The following is a 21,570-nucleotide window of genomic DNA, read 5'->3' on the forward strand; positions in this document are numbered from 1 at the left end:
TAAGTCAGAAAAAGAAAAACAAATACCATATGCTAACACATATATATGGAATCTAAAAAAAAAAAAAAAAAGGTTCTGAGGAACCTAGGGGCAGGACAGGAATAAAGACGCAGACGTAGAGAATGGACTTGAGGACACAGGGAGGGAGAAGGAGAAGCTGGGACAAAGTGAGAGAGTGGCATGGACATATTTACACAACCAAACGTAAACTAGATAGCTAGTGGGAAGCAGCCGCATAGCACAGGGAGATCAGCTCGGTGCTTTGTGTCCACCTAGAGGGGTGGGATAGGGAGGGAGACATAAGAGGGAAGAGATGGGGATACATGTATATGTATAGCTAATTCACTTTGTTATAAAGCAGAAACACACCATTGTAAAGCAATTATACTCCAATAAAGATGTTAAAAAAAAAGACACATGCACCCCAATGTTCATTGCAGCACTATTTACAATAGCCAGGTCATGGAAGCAACCTAAATGCCCACAGACAGACGAATGGATAAAGAAGATGTGGTACATATATACAATGGAATATTACTCAGCCATAAAAAGGAACAAAATTGGGTCATTTGTAGAGATGTGGATGGATCTAGAGGCTGTCATCCAGAGTGAAGTCAGAAAGAGAAAAACAAATATCGTATATTAACGCATATATGTGGAACCTAGAAAAAAAAATGGTACAGATGAACCGGTTTGCAGGGCAGAAATAGAGACACAGATGTAGAGAACAAACGTATGGACACCAAGGGGGGAAAGTGGTGGGGGGGAGGGATGGTGGTGGTGGGATGAGTTGGGAGATTGGGATTGACATATATACACTGATATGCATAAAACAGATAACTAATAAGAACCTGCTATATAAAAAAATAAATAAAATAAAATTCAAAAATTCAGAACTACACCTCCAGCCCATTCTGTCTCTGAAACAGCCGCCGAAGAGTGCAAAACTGGAGAGAGTAAAGTGACTGCCACACGGACAAAAACTTGTCCCTTTTGGAGTGTCTGCAGAGAAGCTGCCTGATACGTCACACGCCCACTTATCACCCTGAATCTTACTTTGTCCACACAGTTACTGAGCACCTAAGGCGGGCAAGCTCCTCCCGGACCGGGTCTGCTGGGGGTGAGAATCTCCAGCAGCCCTTCCTATCAGAAGCAGCTCCTCGGTGATTTCTCTCTCCACACCTCACTGCTTCAGTTCTCCTTCCTTTTCTTTGTGTCTTTCGCTTTTGAAAAGTTCTTTGGATTTTGAACAAAGTGTCAAGAAGCAAGGAATAACTCACAGGGACAGCCCCAGAAAGGCCAGAGACACCACCACCACCCCCTGCCTTTAACTTGGAGGAACCCTTATTACTACCCCAGCAATTCCCGATGGTCCTTGTGGGCAAGACCCTCCTTGAGGATCTGATGAAAATTATGGACCCTCCCACAGATAAAAGGACATACTCTACACCCAACATTTTCCTTCAGTATCAAGGGGGTCAGGGGCCCCAGAAACCCATCCGGGATAAGTAGGATAAGAATCCCGGTTTTACTTGATATATAACCCACCTTCCTTGAAACCGTGAATCAAGACCATTTTACTAAAAATTCCCATGAGGTTTCAGAAACGCACAAAGAAAACATCCTTTCAGATCATCTCCACCCATCTAAATTTAAAGATGCCTAAGGTGAAATTATATACTGTTTAAAAAAAAAAGCAAGCAAAGTTTCCCTATATTGTTATTCATTTTTATATTAATGGCAAATATTAGGAAGCAAGTCCAGAGAAGAATAGCTCCATGGTTTTTTCCTAGAAACTGCCAAGATCTCCAAATAAGCAAAGTGAACTATATTTCTATACATAATGAATAAAAACACAATCAGGGCTTCCCTGGTGGCGCAGTGGTTGAGAGTCCGCCTGCTGATGCAGAGGACGTGGGTTCGTGCCCCGGTCCAAGAAGATCCCACATGCCGCGGAGCGGCTAGGCCCGTGAGCCATGGCCGCTGAGCCTGCGCATCCGGAGCCTGTGCTCCGCAACGGGAGAGGCCGCAACAGTGAGAGGCCCGCGTACAGCAAAAAAAAAAAAAAAAAAAAAAAAAACCCACAGAGAGACAAGTCTCTGGAATTAAAGATTTCCAGAATATAACTAAGACTCTCATTAAAATATGGACCCACTCCCTCCTCTCACTTAAAAAAGATACTTTACAAAGTCCACCAAGTAACCTCCTCAATCCACAAGGGGAACCAAGGAGAGGAGAGGGCCAACCTGACAGACTTGACCCTGAAACTTCCATCCTCTGATCTTGGATGTAAATGATCTGAATATCAAGAATGTCTTGTGATTAAGCTGAGTAACAAGAGTCACTACCCTGTTTGTTTGGGGTTCCACCAGGCCTGATCGATTCACACAACTCCAGGAGTGGAAAAGTACAGGACGGTTCTTGGAAGAAAATTCAAGATACCCCTTAGCTCTATCACCACCGCCTCAAAAAAAGAGAAAAGAGAAGAGAAGAGAAATGGACCCATGAGGAGGGGCTGTACCCTGGAGACAGAACCTCCAGGAAGCTGGAGGGGTGGGTCCCGGGCTCCTGAGGGAGGCTACTGCATTTCTGGATTTGCATTCCCACACAGGCTTTGCCCAGACCTGATGGAAGCAGGATGGCCTGAAGAGGGCAGAGGTCCCTCTGTGAGGATGATGGGGAGGGCAGGCCAGCCCCAGCCCCAGAGGAGATAAGGGACAATGCTATGCAAAGCCAGAAAGAAAAGATTAAGGATCCTGTCTCCAGGTCAATGAGATAGCAAAGAAGAGATGAAAGATAAAAGGGAAGATGGTCTAGAAACAAAGCTCCCCAGCTTGTGAAAACCCGCAGGGTTCTTGAAGTGAAATCTAAAATCTGTCCTAAGGCCCCCAGGCAAAAGCTTGGATGCCAAGGATGACAGGAGAAGCTCACAAACCAGACGGTGGGGAGCTTTACAACACCGAAGCAGGACAGAGGCGGTGTGGAGCCTACACAGAGGTCCACAAATACTTGGGATGGTTGATCCCCTGATTGAAACAGCCGGTTCGGGCCAACCCAGGACCGGCTAACAGAGTGTGAGTTTAGAGGAGTTCAGCTACTAAAATGTTCTGGGCTACTCAGGGGCTTAACAAGCAGCAAGGACATCTCTCTTAGGATGGGCTGACTGATGCAGGAAGTCTTGGCTAGGCTGGGGATGAAACCCAAGCAGACTAGTGTGCACCATGGCCATGCCTGCAAAGCTCGGGGCAAAACCGTCTCCTCTAACCAAGACGGCCTCGCGTGTGCTCTGAAGGCTGACAGCTGTGACGACGGCGCTGAGTTCCAGGAAGTTGATGTGTTTCTTGGCTGAGAGTTCAGTCTATGCCTTGGGTAGGGCGGCAACCCATGCACGGCCCCCTCCCCCTCGCTGGCACAGGCTTTGCTCAAAGGGAGCCTTGGAGTGTCACGTAGAGCATTCGAGCGGTACAGCGGGGCACCGTGAGCTGCTCCAGCCAGCCCTGGATCCTACCCGCAGGGGGAGCGCGGACGCACCCCTCGGCACCGGCCACGTGCAAGAGAGCAGAGCCGGGAGGTGCGGGCAGGGCAGCAACCCTGGGTCCCACGGCCGTGTGTGTGGCCCCCGGGTGGTCTTCTGGGCTCTGCCTCCGCAACACGCCCGCTCTGGACGGAGGACCTGCTGACCCACGTTCACAGCGCTCCGTGCTCTGGCCTCAGTGTTCCTCTGGCCTTCTTGCCCACCGGCCCTCACACTCTCTGCTCAGTTTCTTCCCCCAGAACATACACCTGCACCCCTCCCCTGATCCCGTCCCTCGGGGGCCACTGTTCATGTGAAGCCTCCCGGATTCCCAGCAGTCGAAGGCCCCCTGTTCCAAACTCTACCTCTGCAACACCCGCACTGAAAGCCTAGGACGAAGACCAATGACGAGAGCGGCTGACACCTTCTGAACACTGTCTGCCACAAGCTAAGTGCATCATCTTGCTCGACCCCTGTAACAGCAACCCTGTGAGGGATAGTCCCACTGCACAGCCCCCAAGACCACGGCGGGAGAGCAAAGTGAATCCAGATTCTAAACTCTGTTCAGTTTCTGCTGGACAACATTTCCAACTCCTAGCGCGGGGCTTGAGAGAACAGACGCACTCCCTCCGTCACATTCTCGGACTTCTAACGATCTCTGAGTCACCTCTGCCCCTCCAGGGCACGGCTTCCCATTTCCGTCTGTTTCTAGGCAGGAAGAGGGTGCTCTCTGCTCCCACCTTCACCTCTGGCAGGAGGAGGACTGGACTCCTGCCCCAGACTAACAAGTTCACTGCACGGAGTCTGCGTCCATGCACGGCCCCCACTGCGAAAAGGGATGGGGGTCCACGCTCCACACCCTGCGGTGCTCCAAGCAGGCAACTGCGAGGAAGCCACCAGGCTCCTGAAATCCCAAACACCCCAATACTGTGGGAGAGGCTGGATCCCACTGATCCACTGACAGGTGCTCGAGCTCAGAAGTGACTTGAGTCCTCCGGGGCCTTCCGCTTCCACACAAATCGATTGCAGACCTGGAGTCCACGCTTTGGGGTCCTCTCCTGGGGTGTGGAGGAGACGCGTGTGTAGGAAGTACTGGGGGGCAGGAGACGGGGAGCACAGATGGTGGAGAGTGAGTCACAGAACTGCACAGATCAAAATTAAGCCAACACCATGCGAAGGTTGGAGTCTTGCCTACAAGAAATGGAGGACAAAAAGGCCTCCGTGCCGGGGAGCCCCACAGGGCCCTGCTCAGCATCAGAAGGAAACCTTACGGTCTCATCTACTCAGTGAGGGGCTAACTGCTACTGACCCTCGCTCCAGCACGGCCACCCCAGAGTCGTCCCGTCCAGCGGCATCACAGACCTTGCTTTAGAAATGCAGTCTCAATAAATGTGAGTCAGTCATGACGCTGTACACCTTAAACCAACACAGTGCTGTACATCAATTATATCTCAATTAAACTGAGAGAAAGAAGAAATGCAGGTTCTCAGGCACCACCCAGAACTGCTGCATCAGAAACTCCCCTGGGGGCGGGCCCTGGAGTCTGTTTGTTGGCTCCCAGGGGATGAGATCCAGCTTTGAGGACCAGTGCTTTACATAGAATTCTGAAAGGAGGGTGACAAAAAACCAAGGATCTCCCTGAAAAACGTTCCTTCTATGAGGATTTGGAAGAGGCCACTGGCTTATCATACTCCCAGGAGCAAAAATCAAGGCACTGGAGCAGAGACTCAGACCCCAGTTCTAACTTTAGCTTTATTTACCACAAAGAAGTTAAAAAATAAAAAAATTAAAACAATAAGGGCGGAGGGAGAGGGATAAATCTATGTGGGGCTATTTTAGCTTCCTCAGGAGCGGGCACGTGTGGGATGTGAGCTTCAGACAGGGCAGGGCCAACCTGCAGTGCACAGAAAGCAGAACCACTCAGCCTGGGCACCCCCCCACCCCCAGGCAGCTCTGGATCCTCAAAGCCCCCTCTCCAGCATTCACCAAACTTGTGTCACTCACAGAAAAGCTCCTTCCAGGGTGCTGAGGCATGGTCTCCAAAGTTGAGGCCTTTGGCCGGGATCTCCGGTGGCCCTGGACACCCTCACGGTCCCCCCAGGTCCCTTCCCTTCTCTGCTGCTCCTGGCAGTAAGTGTGCTGCGGGGGCGGGAAGGCAACCCCAGAGCTCCCCCAGCCTCGGAACTAGCTCACTGTCTACTGTGGTTTCTCTCTTAATGTGACCCACCGTGGAGGGAGAAAAGTGGAATGGAGACTGTTCCTACAGCCTAGAGCGGCCGCCCCTTCCTGCTCAGGCTTCAGGGGCCTCAGCGGGTACCAGGAATAACACAGGCTGCTGATGCTACCTTTCAAAAGGAACGTCCAGGAACACTCTAATATTCAGTAAAGTGTGGGGGGGAGGGGTGCCATAAGGGAGAGGGAAGTCTCTCTTTTAAAAATAAAAACCACTGGGACGTTTTAATTGCTACATTACCTACAACTTCAGCAGGGAGGCGAGTGCCGACCGGGAAGGCAGGGCTCTTGCTCACCAAGCCTATCTACGTGAGTCAGAGTCAATTCACTATTTAAAATAGGAACCGCTGGAGAGGTGGGGAGATTTCCTGGTACATGCTGGACGAAACCGTCCTGCGGTCCCCTCTCTCCTTCCTGCATCCCTCTGTGAGGGCTCTTGGCTTCTCTGGAGGCAGGAAACGGGGCCAGGTCCCAATTACATGCTCTCCTGCGAAGAGCTGACTCCACCCCTGCAGCTCTGCCCCCGAACCCTATCTCATCGCCCCACCGGGATCTCATCTCACTGCTGCCAGACTCGGAGCCACGGCTTCTGCAGCGGCCACATGGCAACCATTTGTTCTCAGTGGCCTCTCTTCAGGGAGGGGCCTGGCGGCCCATGGGCGCAGCCCTGTCCCTCTGCCCAGGTGAGCCAATCTTTTCCCGGCCACCAGGATCTGGTATTTCATCACCTTCTTGCCCAACTTGGCAGAAACCTGTATGGTTCTCTACTCTGCAAGGAAGCTGGTGAGAAAGGGGGTGCGGGAGCCCTCAGGCTGAGCAGAGGGGCAGAGGGCCCAGGGCACCCTCACCTCTCCCCGGGGCAGGGCAGGGCCTTCCCGAAGGCAGGAGATGTCTCACAGGAGCACCCTGCGGGGGATAAGGGTTAGGGGCCCCGCCCCACCTTTACATCTGCTCTGCTGGCTTATCCGGAAGGGTGGGGAGAGGCCTCCACATCTTACCTTGGCTGAAGAATTTTTAAATGGAAAGGAAAGCTATTGCTACAAGAGAAAACAGGATTTTAGTCAGGGTATGTCACAAGTCTAGTGTTTATCCATTTACGTGTCTTTCAGAGTATCCCTTCTCTAATAACTACGGGGTATCATCTATTGGGGCATAAACTCTGGGCCAGAAAATGTGTTAGGCACGTTACATATATTTACTCCTCCCCCAGATCGGATCAGGTAATGATGAGGTTATCTGCTGGCTATTCCACAGCTCTGCATGGGCAGAGCCAGGATTCTAGCCCAGATGCCACAAAAAGGAGCATGGAAAAATCATTCAGAGAGGGGCGATTAGCAAACTAGAGGACTGGGAAACCAAGCCGGGGGGAAACAAGAAATGGCGGAAGGAACAGTGGACACCTGCAGGCCTGGCGCGTGCAAGAGAGGGCCCACTCTTCCCCCGTGTCCACCATGACGGGAACGGGGTTTGGGCAGGAGGCACAAAGAAACTGGTCTGGGGCCCCATAATCCTTTACACCAGAGCTGTGAACGACTAGAGCTGCCCACAGAAGGAACGCGGCCCCGTGAGGTAATGAACTTGCTGTCTCTGGAAGTGCTCAAGCAGAGGGCGGATAACCACAACCCGGCCCTGCAGTGGGTGGGAGACCAAGTCCGGTCAGCCTTCTGACGTCCAGAGTCGGGACTTCTAAGAGGACAGCCCCTTTTTCGTCCTACTGTAAGATGCAGAAGGATGCACCGGGAGAATACACCACAGCAGCACAGCCTAAAGAGCACACGACGTGGAGTCTTCTGTCTTGGACTGGAAACTCAGCTTGCCACCAGTGGAGCGACTTAAGTCTCTGAGTCTCAGTTCCCTCACCCGGAAAATGAAGCTAGTGATACCAGCCCTCCATACTTTACAGCACAGAAATCAATCAAAGGAACATTAACTAAAACACTTTACAAACGGCACGGCACGGCACGCCCAGTATGAGCTACTGATGCCACGCTATCCGCCTCCAGGTTAGCTGGGCCCTCGGCTGGCCCTCCCCCACAACCCCTCCATCCGCCTTCGGCATCCCCTCTTGGAGGGCAGGGCCCAGTTTGCTGATCTTAAAAAAAAATTCTGCTCCAGCCCCCAAGTTTAACAATGAAATATAAATATAATTTAGCTTATCACAAATGCAATCCCATCGACAATTAGGAGTAAAACAGCTGCTGCCAGCTCGCAGGGCTGTATGGCCAGCAGGAAATAAAACGCCTCCGGCTTCAGGTCACCGCTGAAACAAATCCTGGTCAGCCTCACATGTGCTTAATCAAGGAAGTCTGCACCGCCGGCTCCCACAGGACCCGAGGGCTCTTCCCCACCCTCTCCTGCATCTCTCCCCTCCCGGCTCTAGAACCCGAGCACAGTGCAGCTGACACCCCGCAAGCTGCCCCAGCCTCTCAGCAGCTGGACTATAGCGACTGGGTTTGCTCTGGACACTCCTCTGACGTGGGCCTCAGCGCCTGCAGTCACATTTACAGCTTGGGGAGGAAGCTGGGGTAAAGTTCAGTAGCAGTTTGCAGAGAGTTTTAGGCAATATCCTGCAACTCTTTCACAGGCCCTGAGGTCGTGGGGCTGGTCTCTTCTCTCCAATAGGCTCGGTAAAGGGTCAGGCTGCAGAAACAGGATTCTCTCCTTTTCCCTTGAGGAGGAGCTGGATGCAAGCTGAGCACCCCCAGGACAGGTGGTTACCCCAGCATCTGGGCTGCACATTCCCAGAATTCAGGGCGGGTTCAGCACGACACCCCTTATAAAAGCAAAATGACTCTGTGGAAGATAAAAGTGTTGCTGGAAATGCTTCTAGCTCGGTGGAAGGAGGAGATCACATCTTTCCTCACCCAGCGCATCGGAAAGGCAGTCAGCTGGGGTCAAAATTTCACAGTGGGTGAGCAGACATTACAAACCGTCAGCTGAGAATGACTCTGAGTTTGCTGGGCCCAACGACCACGGGCTCCAAGGGCTGCCCGCTACGCCTCCTAACGGGTGACCCTCTTCCCCTCTATTTTGCCTCTAAGAACATTATTCACCACTCTATCTACGAAGAAAAACAAATACTCTGAGATACAAGACGTTGATAAGTGTTTACCACAAGCCAACCAACCAAAAACACTAGCAAGCAAATGGTGTTTCTTAAAGCAAACTGAGCACAAGCCCAAAGCTGCTACGGGCAGGATGGGGCGCTGGGAGGGAGGGGGCGCGTGCGGCCGAGGTCCCCCTCCCCGAGCTGTAAAGAGCTGCCGGGCAGAGGCACCTGGGGAGGAAGGCGGTAGTGGACCAGCCGGTCCTGGAGGAAGCCTGGGCTCTGTTTCTCCCCAACAGCCAGGAGGGTGTGGGGTATGCCTCGCTGAACCAAGGGCCGAAGCCCGGCGGGTCTGAAACAAGTACACTGTGCCCAAAGCACGTCTGCTGTCTGCATCTGCCTGAGCTCACGCGGCGGCCCTGACCAGGCCCAGGCTCTTCAAGGTGGGGTCACGTTTTACAAGCCCCACCCTGAGAACGCGATTACCCCTTCGCCAGCCATTAAACTCACCCTAAAGTGACAAAGAACAGGAAGGAAACTCCAAAAGGGGAGATCCGCACCAGTCAGACAGATCCCCTCCCTTAGGCTCTCAGGCCTGAGCGAGAAGCCAGCCAGCGGCGGAGGGAACCTGAGAGGAGAGCACACGCCACGGAGAAATCAAGGAAACCGAGCCGGCCTCCTGCGCGCCCCACTGGCTAGGCCAGCCTGACACTTCCTCCCGGTCCCGAGGGTCACACACCTCCACAGGGAAACCTCTGGGGCACGAAGATCTGGAAACCCAAGCTAATGCCCATTTAACTTAAGCTGACATTACGCTACCAACATTACAGACATTCCTAGCCACACGGACCGCTGTGGTTGAAAACGACTGGCCTCTACCAATATGTCCGTGGTACACAATTGATCTTGTGCATTTGGGAGACCACGCCGTGCTTCTCCAGGAGCGTTCTCTAACACGCCTGCAACCATAAAGCTGAGGTTCTCCTGCTCACCCCCTTCACTCGACTTGAATGCCTGCGATAAAGGCCCCCTCGTGCTGTTCAAAAAGAACATCCCTGCTCTTCCCTTTTATCTTCCCTTAACAGTTTGCCATCCAGTGATAGAAGGGGCCTCGCCTCCAACAGTCCCGGCCTTTTATCTCCCGCTGACCTGACCACGCAACAACATGAAGCCAGGGGCTGGGTTTCCTGCAGCTCGCCTAGAGGGGCTGTTTGACTCGTTTAAAATATGACTGGCCTCCAAAACCTTGGAACGATGCCGAGCAACACCCACCCAGCGTCCATTTCAGCTCCGGCTTTAAAAGCCTCCAGGTGCAGTGGACCAGCGCCCTCCCAACCCCACCCCCGCGCCTCCGTGTGGTAGAGGCTCACGGCTTCCAAGGAGAGCTCGCTTTCCAGGCTCACGCACATATCTACTTTCTGTCTGCAACAAACCTAAGAGCTCTCTTCATCAAAGTCCAGAAAACCCTAGAAGTTAGTTACGGTAGCTCCAGTTGAAGTCTGAGTTTATACTGCTATTATTAAAGTAATTCGGTAGCATTTAATAACATCCTTAACCACTGGAACGCAGGGAGCACACCACGTGCTTCCCTGCATAATAAGCAAGTGGCCTGGGATACACCGGACCCCTCGTCTGCAGAGTGAGGACAGGCCATGACCTCTGACGTCCTTCCCAGGCCTAACTCTCGTTTGAGACTCAGCTCTGCCGGGATGCCTGGGTGTTCTTAGGCCTGGTCTCTAAAGACCTCCACCTGCCTCATGCTACAGGCGTTCTCGTGGATATCCAGGACCAAACTCCACCTCTTAAGGAATCAAGGCAGATGTGGGGCTGTGTGCCACTTACGGGGTGGGACGACCAGAGGGCGTCGTCCACACACCAGAGCACAGAGGGCCCTGACTCCCCGCGTTCAAGGCCAGGACTTCCATTTTCTTGGCATCACATCAGCACATGTGAAGTTAATAGGTTCCGAGGATGATAAGATCAGATGTTTCAAACAGTCCCCCAGAGTTCCTTTCTGGGGTATAAGGAATCTTTCCAAAGCCAATTAACGAAAAGAAAAAACTTCCTGGCCTAAACACACGTCCCCTAACCCCTCAGAATCTCAGAGGCAAGAGGGAGGGGCGGGAGAGAGGTGATGGAGTGGTGACATACGCAAGGCAGTGGAGAAAACGGGGGCGAATGAGTGACAGAAGCCAGGTTACGCATTAAACCCACAACAATTCCTGTGCCAACACTCCAAAATGGAGCCGGTACTTCTAGGATCTTCTTTTATGAGGCGAGATACCAGAGTAAAAAAGAGTGTGCACAGCCCAGAGCGGCCGCGCTGCCCCCGTGCAACACCGAGCACGCTGCCTCCTGTACGGCCCCTCTCCTGGCGCCACAGGCCTGGGCTGGGTCACTGGCCCATCTGAGAACAGGAGCCAGCTAACCGGTTCAGCCCCACCGGCCAAACGGCAAGTGCTCCACGTCCCCAACTTCCTCCCAGCCACGAAGTCAGGAACAACCTGTACAGACAAAGAAAACAGAAACCTTGCGAAACAACGGCATCTACCGTGCTCCCTGAATATGCCCGAGGAAACTGTTTCAAAGCCCTTTAAGATGCTTCATTACAATTCTGGAAAGAAAACGCAGTCCACTGCACCCAGGCACGCACATGTTCACACAAACCCAATTTCATGCTCTGCCGGCCCCACGACGAAAATGCAGAAGTCAAAATATAACTCGAGAGAGTGGCCCTGGTTACTTAACAGATCGGAATTATAACTGACACTTTTCCAAAACTATATGAGAGGCCAGGGACATCCTGGCAGGTTTCCAATCTGGAAACAGAATTTGCCTAAGGGGGAAAAAATAAAGGTCTAACAGATTATACAATCTGCTACCTAGCCACAGTGAAAATGCTGTTTAGATGGGGATGTGAGGACAAAAAAACCTCACCGTCTCTTTATTCCTTGTAGTTAACCCCTAATGCTATGCCTTAGCCAAGGCAAGAATAACCCTCTCAGGGCTTCACCACCAAGAAACTACTAATCGTGGGGATGACTTTTTTTACCCTATCAGCCAAGATTCGTTTAATGGGATCACAGTTTGGAAGACGGATATGCAAAGTAATTCCTAGTTCCGCTGGCCTTAGGTGGAGATTTTGAAAGTACCATGCAGTCGGTGCCAGTCACATATTCTGTACAACCCAAATTTACAGTCAGATGTTATTATTTGCATTCACAACATCAGGCAAATGCTGTTTTAATTATTTTACCTTGAAGAAAGGGAAAACAAAGGGACACATTAATCCATCAAAGTTGCCAGGCCCTAAAACTTTCACAGCTTCTTCTCACTTATCATTTCGACAGCTTCAGCCACCAAACAGCTTTCATTTTAAAAAATGAGTGTCTTTAGTTTCCTGCAGTTTGAGTTCCAGGCCCATCCTTGCTGCTTTCAGTGTGCTAGAGCCAAAGCCTGGGCGAGTGCACAGAAAATGTGCGTTCTCTGCAGGGGTTAAAATGAGTTAAGAGGTTCTATACTATTTTTGTACCCTAGATGTAGGGCAAGATTTGGTATCATTGTGAAGCCCTGAAATGGGATGATGCTCATTCTCAGACATTAGTCTACTTCAAGTTCCAGATGTTAGAACCACCAAGAGCTGGAAGATAGAGCCCCCCGGCCTCAAAGGCTGATACTCAGGCTGGGGAGATAGAGTAGACAGGACACAAAGAGATAAATTCCAATCCAAGGGAAAAATGGATTATGAACCACAAACTTGAAAGGCTGCAGGGCTCCCCAGAGGTAAGTCATCAAGTGTGAGGGAAGTGGGGCAAAAGCAAACCTGAGCTTGGAGGAAAGATCCGGCTTTCAGAAGACAGAGCATTCTAGTCAGAAGGAAATGCACGAGGGAAAAGCATGGAGACCCTAGAGGTACATCCGGATGGGACACCGTGGCATGAGAGCACTAGCTCCTAAATGCCTACATTTTCAACCTTCTCCAGCAAAATGAGGACTTACTGAGAGTCTCACAATGCTGAATGCATTCGTTTTTTTAGGTTAAAATGCCCCCTTTTAGGAGGAAATGATAAGTTTCCCTGGTGGTGCAGCAGTTAAGAATCCGCCTGCCAATGCAGGGGACACGGGTTCGAGCCCTGGTCCGGGAAGATCCCACATGTCGTGGAGCAACTAAGCCCACGAGCCGCAACTACTGAGCCTGTGCGCCTAGAGCCCGTACTCCGCAACAAGAGAAGCCTGCGCACCGCAACAGAGTAGCCCCTGCTCGCTACAACTACAGAAAACCTGCACGCAGCAGCGAAGACCCAATGCAGCCAAAAATTAAATAAATAAATATTTTTTTTAAAAAAAAAAGAGGAAATGATAAAGACAGTAGATGGTTGGGACTGTTTTATAACACCCTTACTTGGCAAAAGAAAAAAATGGCAATCCCCTGTGTAACTGCCAGAGCTTTGCCTTCGGTCTCTGGCCCATGCAAACAAAACCCTTGGGAGCCATCAGACTACACCAGCCCACTGTGCAAAAGGAGGAAGAGTGGAGTGGGGGAAACGGCAAAGATGGGGCTGGCAAAACGATGCTGAGGTCACGGCTCCACCTCAGAGGGGTAAACTTTATCCTGTGGCTGTGGGAACCCACTGAAGCCCCCACCACTCTTTTGGAAGAAAACCTCTGGGATGAAATAATCGTAACCATATTTTCAAAAACTCTTGGCAGCAGTTTAAAAATTTGGCGATTAGAGGCACATAACCCAGATAGGAGGTTACTGCAATACAGTCTAAGGGACAGACATGAGGAGCACGGGGTCAGGAGAACATCACCGAGGGACCGACCAGGCTGCCAGGAGTGAGGGCGAAGGTCAGGGAGGCGCTGGGCTTCCTGCGCTGGCAACAGACTGGGCCACAAGGCAGTTAACTTCGATGCAGGAAAAATTCCCAGTACAGGAGAGAACAAAGAGAATACAGCAGGAAGGGACTGGTTACTGAGTAGCAGGATTAAGCAAGGAGTTCTGTTTAAAAGAAATCCAAAGACTGTCCCTAGCCAGAAAGGAGCAGATGGGAAAATGGAGAAGGTTCTGGAGGAGGTGGGAAAGGAGGGCCGGGGGGCTGTCAGGCACAGGAAGATGAAACACTTGCGGTTGGACGGAATACACAACATACGCAGACATATAAATGCACGTATTCACTGTCAAATGGGCTGCTGACGTGGGGGGAAAGTGCTTAAACAGCCTTAACTTACAGGTTACAAGTCCACACAAAACTGTACCAAACACAAAACAAGACAAAACCGAAATCCATCCTGCTCTCCCTTTCAAAGAGCCTAGCCTATAAAATGAACACGTTCGATGCTGGGTAAAACATTTTATTGAATCGATACGGTCTAGAGCGGCGCTGTCCAAAGACGAAAAGAATTCTGTGCTGTCCACTCTGGCAGTCTCGAGCCACGAGTGGCCGCTGAGCACCTGACATGAGGCTAATGTGGCTGAGGGACTGAATTTAAAATTTTCATTTCAGTTAAATTTCAATAGCCACATGTGCCTAGCCAGCTGTTGTACTGGACACTGTAGGTCTATGGTATTCTTTTTCTCCAGTAATCTTGAGTTACTAGATGGTGGTCCTTAATTCATTCATTTGCTTCCCACGGTTTTCAAGCCCTAAAGCAGGAGTTAAGATGATCTAGTATAGTTTTAACTGGAAGGCATGGGAGGGCAGTGAGTGAGCTGACCCCAGAAGTAACTTACTTTGCTATGATTCTTTATTCTTCCCCGGGTTTATCCGAGTTTCAATGTATAAAGGGAAATAACCCACGAAACCAACAACAGAGGGATATCTCTTAAGCTAGGCTCGCTTCTTCTAGGTGAGTCATCAGCTCCCTGCCCTGTCTACCCAAAACCTGCTCAGGCCTGGTCCCACCTCACTCATGAAGGTCGATGTGTGAAAACATGGGAAAATGCAAGTTAGACCAAGGTTAGAAAGCAATGTAGTACATTTAGGCATTCTATGTTACAACGTGTTCATGGATAAGTCTGGCAGAGGCCACCTGAAATGAGATATGCATCATGGGACTACAGTGATCCTTTAAAAATAAAAGTATAATTTAATGTCACTGTAAACTTGATTTTTGTAATTTAAAGTTATTTTTTTTTAAAGATACAAGAAAGAAAGTAATCAAACTGCATCCTTTTTAAGCTGATCAACTGTTCCCTCCTTCCTTCTCTCCCTTCTGGCCTTATCTTTCTTTAGTCACAGCCCAGTGCCCGGCACACAGTAGGTTTTTATATACTTCATCCTATAAATCTGGGCCACCTACTAGGGGTGATATGCTCGGGTTGATAAGCCCTGCTCTACAGACAAGCGCAAAACTCATACACTTGAAACTACGTATAATTTATGTGGTATCACTTCTTTTTTTGGGGGGGGAGTCCATAAATTTGATCAGATTTTCAAACCTTCCTTTTTCTTATGAAGATGAGATTAACCATGTAATTCACTTCAAATAGTGTCTGATACATGGCAATAACTCAATAAAAGTTAGTGACATCAATTCCCCCAATAAGCTCCCAATGCCTGCTATAAACAGTTATAATTTTAGGCAGAATTCGTCCTCCAGAGAGGAGGTGGGGAGAGATCATTGTGAGCCCCCCGTCTATGTCACTGGGTTTACATGGTTTTGTTCTGTTCCCATTATTCCAGAAATAACTGATGGAACCAAGTTAGTTTCTTGATGATATTAGGTTAAAACAGTGCATATTATCACGATCTCTAGGCCATAGAAGGCACTGAGGAGGTCTTCTCTAAGATCCACATAATAGGTGTAAATGTGGCCCAAGCACTAGCAATTCCTGGGAATCTCAAAGGAGTCCTAGAATAGAGGGTGGTCTTGTGGAGGATGTTTGTTTTTTAATTAACAAAAGGTAATGGGGGCATTAGTGAGCCTTTTAAATAGGAGCCAAGAATTTAAGCTGATCCCCTCTATGCATTCCTCACTTAAATCGCAATGCATAAGTAAAATACATTGGCTGTAAAAGGGAGGATTACATCAACTGTAAAATTCAAGAGTCACAGCCAGGAGAGTGGGAAGAGTGACTGTGGTGACTGAGGTTAGAAGGTGCTGGGCTGGGGGGCGGCTAGCTTGGTCCTTGTTTTCTCATGTGTCCTTTGAAGGTGAAAACTCACCAATTTTTTCTGGCCTTCAAGCTGTCAGAGGATTAAAAAAAAACTCCGTCTGAAAAAATAAACGAATGAGACCTGCAATTTCCCTTCAAAAGGTGGCCGGGGGGGAATGCCCCACCTAAGGCCCTTAAATATTTCCTGATGATTGTTACCTCAATTAGTAACTATCCATCTACTACACGACTGGGCAGGGCAAGGGATGGCGGGAGTCGGAGGAAGGGGAGAAGAGATGTTCCAGGAGCTGACCACCTAGGTGAGAAAAGAAGGAACCGTGAGAAGGTAAGAGAACTTAGTGTTGTGTATGCAGTACTAATTTTAAGTCCAGAAAAACCACTGGCATGTAAGTGGAGGGGTGTCCGAGGTGGAAGAGAGCCTGGAGGAGCTGATACCCAGGGAGGACCACGAGAAGCCCCGGAGCCAGGCCCTGCTTGCCAAAGTTGTGCGGGGCGGCAGGAAGCTCAGAAAGCTGGGCCGGGGCAGCAGAGGGTGTCGGGGCAGCAGGGGGTGTAGGCTGGGCCTGGGGCACCACCAGAGGATGATGTCAGAGTTTTAAGGAAACCTGTTTGAACAAGGTATGGGACCGAGGGGGAGGGAGACCAGACTGAAATGGGAACAAAGGGAATAGAGAGGGAAAGATAAACCTGAATGCCTTTCAAAGAACTGCTGAGACCTGGAGGGAGCTGAGTAGGAAGTGGCTCCTGCCACAGGCTCGGTTTCCTGGGGCCTTAGCACAGTGATGGGAAGAAGTTTTCCACTGTTAAGGGGGTTGGGCTCAATGACTTTTGTAGACACTTGGCAAGTGAAGAAATGGAGTGGATGAGAAAGGAAGGTCTTGGTACCTTGGTGAGATACTGGGACTCATGAGTGCAGCGGGGAATCGACCCCTCCACCGAGAGGGGAGGCCTGAACTGGCTGAGTGGAGACTCGGAGATGAGAGGGTCCAGTACGGAGCATGAAGAACACCCGTTGTGAGCCACAGACCTAGGAACAAGGGCTGGTAGGAATGAGGTCCCCAGGAAGGGGGAGAATGTGGTGTCCAAACAGATGTGAAAGCACTAGCAACGGAGGGGCATAAAACCCCTCTGAGTCCCAAAGACGCGAGAGTAAAGCGAACACAAGGGGGAGCTGAAGGAAGTTCACAGTTGGATGGTCCTCATCTTGAGCACACAGTAGGCACTCAGTCAGCGGATTAGTAATCTCAAGAAAGTAGGCAGCGGGTCAGATGCTGTGAGTAGGAGGAAGAGAAAAGGGGAACCGATGGCTCCAGGAGCAGAAGACCCCAGGGAGCTGGCGGAAGGGAACGCAGGGGCTGACGGGGGGAGGGCGGGGAGAGGGGTGCTCTTGGCTTAGGTCTTTACAATCACATGACCCCAAGGTGCTGGGGAACAAGAATGGGCCCAGGGGAGGAGCCAGGAGGCCTTGTGGAACCCCCTCTTCCTACTCAGGGTAAGTCTGGCATCCTGTTTCCTACTCTGGATGGCTGGCTGAGGAGAAGGGAGTAAAACCGTGTTATTTCAAATGGTTGCATCTCTTATTCCTACTATTTGAGGCAAGCCTGGTACGTTTCTTTCAACAGATGCCCGATTCACACATGTAGCTGCTTTCCTCAGCAGTAAACAAGTGGATTCTATCTACAAACAGCAAGGACACCAGGTCTGCGAGGGGAGAGAAAACCTTTTCCAAACGCCCAACCCACCCCAAATGGCTTTCACGGTGTTTTTCTCACCAGGCTGAATTTTGCAGCTCTAAACCCATCAGATGCACCTTGATGCGGAATGCAGCCGGGAACCTGCTCAGGACCCAGGAGTTGTTCTTAAGAGGCATTCGGCCCACCCCGGGCATGGGCTGGGGCTTCCCGAGTTCTCAGGGTCAGCTGGTCCCGGCAAATCTGCACGCAGGGCCCGGTGATTCAATTAGTGTGAGTTCAGTTGCTCTTTTTTAGGTCAGTTCTTTCTTCTTTTGTTTAGATCTGACTCAAGATTTACTTCAATTATCTACACCTCTGTTAGAGCACCTAAACAAATTAAACTGTAGAAAGTGATGAAGGCAAAGGAAGGGATGAAGGGAAAGGAAAGGAAGAACCTGGATCTTTAAAAAAAACACACAAATAGTCTCCTCCCTCCCCCTCCACCATCTCTGTTCTCTTAAATTACTCAAGTAGACAAGCAACTGTTTCTCACAGGAAAACGCTAGACTCCAAGTCTGAATGTGAAAACCCCGTGGTTAAGCCCTGGCTTGCAGAAAACTAAAAATTTCAGCAACCCTGGAATGAAATGTTATGTCCAGAGCTACACGAAGCATCGCAGCTGCTCCCAGCCAACATGAAAACTGAAAGGGGTGATGCCTCTACCTACAGGCAAAGCTGGTACCACCCTGGGCCGGGCTGCCCAGGAGCCGGCTCAGTTCTAGGCTGCTGAGCACAAGAGACAAAGAAGGCAAAGGAACACAGGGGCCAGCAGAGCGCACCTAAGCAACAACACACAACAGAGCCACCGGGAAGAAAGAAAATGCAGTTAATCATTAAAAATTTGAAAAGGATGCAAGGAAACGGAACTGCTTGAAAAGCTGTTCTCACTGCCATTTGGAAAATCTGTTTCAATCAGGTCAAAATTCAAAAGGTTAGATCGCATCTAACTTGACCTGAATCTCCCAAGTGGAAGGAGAACCCTTTAATCAATTTTCTTGGAAGAAAAAACACATTTCTCTACTCAAACTCAGAAAGCGTCTTTAGACCACCTCATGGAATCAGGCCCCAGACGCGCATCTCAGAGAGGGCAGGTGATGGAAAGTGAACGACTCCAGAAGAATCAGGAGGCACGGGGACGAGAACAGGGCTTCGCTCACAGCTCGAAGCTGACACACAGGCTAACTGGAGGAAACGTTCTCCGGCGTGACTGGCCGCCTCACTCTGAGCACACGCTTCCCGCTAGCAACTGCATGCTGCCCCTGAGAGCCCCAGGCCGCCAGCCGCTCCGGCTCAGAGGACGGGCCGCCGCCCGGCCGTGCAACCCCCAGGCCCGGCCCGGCTGCCGGCAGCCCGCCACACACGTAAACCACCAACGAACGGAGCTGTGGTGAGGGGCTCAGCTCGCAACGTGAACTGCCACCGACACACCACACTTCCTGCTCATGCCGCCAGACCATCTCCATTCAAGAAAAAGTGAAAACGACAGGATGGCAAACAGCAGGACGGCACAGCAGCCAGGGAGTGGGCTCGGGAGCCACGTCGCCCGGGTTCAAATCCTGCCTCTTCCACTTGCCAGCTGTGGCGGCACCACCCTTAGTTACAGAACCTTTCTCTGCCTTGGTTTCCTCAGCTGCAAGGAGGAGACAACGGTCACACCTACTTCACGCAGCTGCTGTGGGACGACACGGGAGTTATGTGTGCAAAGAGGGACGGAGAGCCCACGTGCGTATCAGCGCTTCAGCGCTGATTCACTAATTATCAGTCCAACAGGCGCTACAGATATTCTCTTCACCCAGGGCCGTGGTTCCCAGACTTCAGCAAGCAGCCCAAGAGCGCACTGCAACAGATTTCTGGCTCAGAAGGTCTAGGGCGGGGCCTAAGGATGCGTGTTTCTAACAAGTCCCCAGGTGATGCTGAGGCTGCTGGTCTGAGGCTCACACTCCGAGAACCACCGCGCTACGCCCCGGTTAACTCCTGTGTTCTATGCTTCGGGCCTAAGCCTTACCTGGTTTATTTACCGGCACAGTGAGTCTAGATGAGAGAGAGTAGGAGCGGCAAAGCGGTTTACTGCTCAGAGGACATCCAAGTGTCCTTCCACACTGCCGAGCACCCCTGCACCTCTGCACGCGGCGGATCGCATGACAAGTTCCGGCCAATGGGCTGTGGGCAAAGATGACACACATCACTTCCAGGCTGAAGCTTTTAAAAGCTGATGTGTGGCCTGCTGGCTCTCTCCTTACTGCGGCAACCTGGAAGCATGCGCAGTGGCGGGCAGGGGGCTATGGGACGACAGCAGCCTGGACCCTGGGTCACTGCTGGGAAGGGAGCTGCTGTAGAGAGCTGTTGGCCTGCAGCAGATTTCACATGAAAAGCAATGACATTTTGTGCGTTGAGCCACTCAGATCTTAAAGTTTGTTTGACAGCTTAGCTTAAGCCCACCAAAACACTTCCTGTCACCGCTATAAAAAGGGCCTTCGCATCAGTCTTAAGTCCAACCTACGGACACAGGTGTGAGGTATTTTACACCACCATCAGTTAGCGAGGGTTTCTACCCTATTCTCATTCACTTCAGTTCATCAAATAGATGAGTTTTTTTTTTTTAATCCTCCCATTTTGGGTCTGTTTTTCACCAGATATAAAAATTCTTCACTGCAACATGATTATGTAACAGTTGCCTATAATTTAGAAAGCTGAATATGCTAAGAAGTATTGAAAATGTGAAAAATAAATACAGTGAAGGACCCGGGTCAAAAGTCCCATGAAAAAACTGCGCGCGCACGTGCACACACACACACACACACACACACAGAATCCCTTGACTCTAAAAGGCAGGCCAGAAGGAAAGGGTTTCCATTTTATTTACTAAATCATGTGCAAACTGATATCGTACTTTGCCCAAATAGGAGAAGGTGATCTCTTTAAGGTAAGAGCATCACCATTTAACCACCAAACTGCTCCTAAAAGAAAAAATCGTAATTTCTAGTTAACCTAGGAACATTTGCAACTTGACGTGCAGGTAATGAACTGTTCACAGTATATTACATTCCAGATTATGTGGAATAAAACATGATAAAGATTCTCCTGTTATAAAAATTACCACTAACCCCACACACACGGCCCAAACAAAATGTAACCTAGAACAACTCCTCAACTTGAACTAGAAAATTCACGAAATACACAAAATGAAAAGAATTGGGAGGACTTCCCTGGTGGTGCAGTGGTTAAGAATCCACCTGCCAATGCAGGGGACACAGGTTCAAGCCCTGGTCCGGGAAGATCCCACATGCCACGGAGCAACTGAGCCCATGCGCCACAACTACTGAGCCTGTGCGCCACAATTACTGAGGCTGTGCGTTAGAGCCCACAAGCCACAACTAGTGAAGCCTGTGTGCCACAACTACTGAAGCCTGTGCACTAGAGCCCACGAGCCACAACTACTGAAGCCCGTGAGCCACAACTACTGAGCCTGCGCGCTAGAGCCCACGAGCCACAACTACTGAAGCCCATGCGCCTAGAGCCCGTGCTCTGCAACAAGAGAAGCCACCGCAGTGAGAAGCCCGCGCACCGCAACGAAGAGTAGCCCCCGCTGGCCGCAACTAGAGAAAGCCCGTGCGCTGCAACAAAGACCAAATGCCGCCAAAAATAAATTAATTAATTAATGAATTTTTAAAAAAGAAGTGGGGAGAGAGAATTTAAGAATATGTAACAGAATCACATAGGTCCTTTTGGTCTACGGAGCAAACAGCGCTTCTCAGAAGGGCCCTCGTTGTGAGAAGGACTTCAATTGAGTGGGATCTACAACGTCTCTCAAAGGTGGGGGCGTTTCTTGCTAGAATTCTCCCTAGCCCTTTCTACAGAGGGCAGGAGAACAAACCCCTTGTGAACACACACACACACACACAGACACACACACATTTTAAAACTC

General features: G+C 50.5%; 1 protein-coding gene across 6 annotated transcripts in view; it reads right to left on the reverse strand.

Moving 5' to 3' along the window:
• RREB1 (ras responsive element binding protein 1) overlaps nucleotides 1-21,570 on the reverse strand; it is a 141,466-nt gene that overhangs the window by 81,716 nt on the left and 38,180 nt on the right. The window contains exon 1 of one of the 6 annotated variants that reach the window (XM_082638474.1): nucleotides 17,685-18,080. The exons of the other annotated variants lie outside the window; for them this stretch is intronic. The gene's annotated coding sequence lies outside the window, so the exon portion shown is untranslated. Of the gene's footprint in view, nucleotides 1-17,684; nucleotides 18,081-21,570 lie in introns of those variants that run through there. 6 annotated transcript variants of the gene reach the window in all.

Source organism: Mesoplodon mirus (genome assembly GCF_964341445.2).
Source record: "Mesoplodon mirus genome assembly, chromosome: 12".
Classification (NCBI taxonomy): Eukaryota; Metazoa; Chordata; class Mammalia; order Artiodactyla; family Ziphiidae; genus Mesoplodon; species Mesoplodon mirus.